A 1113-nucleotide genomic window follows, 5' to 3' on the forward strand; every position below is an offset into this window, starting at 1 on the left:
GAGACAAGGCAGAAATGTGAAGAAAGATGAAAAGAACGAGTTCATAAAGTTCTTGAATGTAGAAACTGGAAGTGAGGACACTGAGATCATCTTTTATTCTTGTCTGAGCCCTCTGGCTGACCTTGAGGAGAATGAAAGCAGCGTGGGAAGGAGAAGGGCCCTAGCCTCAACTCCACTCCACTGCCCATCACCCCACTCTCTGCACAGCACCTGGGTTAAGGGTTGGTCGCAGTCAAGGCAACACAGACTGGAAATTAAGCAGGTATAAAAATTCAAAGTTCAATGATTTCAAAGAAAAACTCAGCAGAAAAAGCAGCCATCACTGAGGGGCAGAGAGCAGCAGTAGCTGCAATGATACTGTAACCCACCCTCCACTGACCCAAGGAATGAGCTTTGGGCAGGCAGGGCCAGAGTGCCACCAGGACAAAAATCAATAATAAAAACAAAAACAAAGAAAAAGCAATAAGCCCAAGCTCACGGAGTAGAAGGGGAACCACTTTCTTTTTAAAGAATTGTAAGAACTTTCCATGGTCTCAGATATTTCCAAATCAGGTTTCAATACAGCCAAAGGGCATGCAATTAAGCAAATGCTTTTGCTACGTAAGAGTAAATGCTTTACTTTCTTTGTTGTTGTATAAATCACAACGATGGAATTGTCCTTCTTGAATCACCAGTGCAGGCCCCGAAGTGATCTTCATCACTTCTTTCTTAGGAGTTTGTTGGCCTGGTCTCTTAGGAGTTAAGACCTTTGTGAATCTCAGCTTACAAGCTTATCCATAACATGAGATACATCCATCTTTTCCATGTCTTAGAGTTGTTGTCAAAGTCAAAACAGAAAATGTATCATCTATGAGAAATGGCTTATAAACTGAGAGTACATGTAAAAGACTATTATTACTAACATTACGGCTGTCCCCTAAGCAGATCTGGGTTTGCTGTTTATACAATATTAGTGTGACCTTGGATAATACAATAATACAATGTGACTCTGAGGATTAAATGAGATAGTATGTATCCAGACCTAGCACATTATATGCTCTGTATGTGCTGGCTATTGTTATCATTATCATCATCATCATCACCACCACCACCACCAACAGCACCACCCTCATC

The sequence above is a fragment of the Phocoena sinus genome, chromosome 13 (assembly GCF_008692025.1).
Source record: "Phocoena sinus isolate mPhoSin1 chromosome 13, mPhoSin1.pri, whole genome shotgun sequence".
Lineage (NCBI taxonomy): Eukaryota > Metazoa > Chordata > Mammalia > Artiodactyla > Phocoenidae > Phocoena > Phocoena sinus.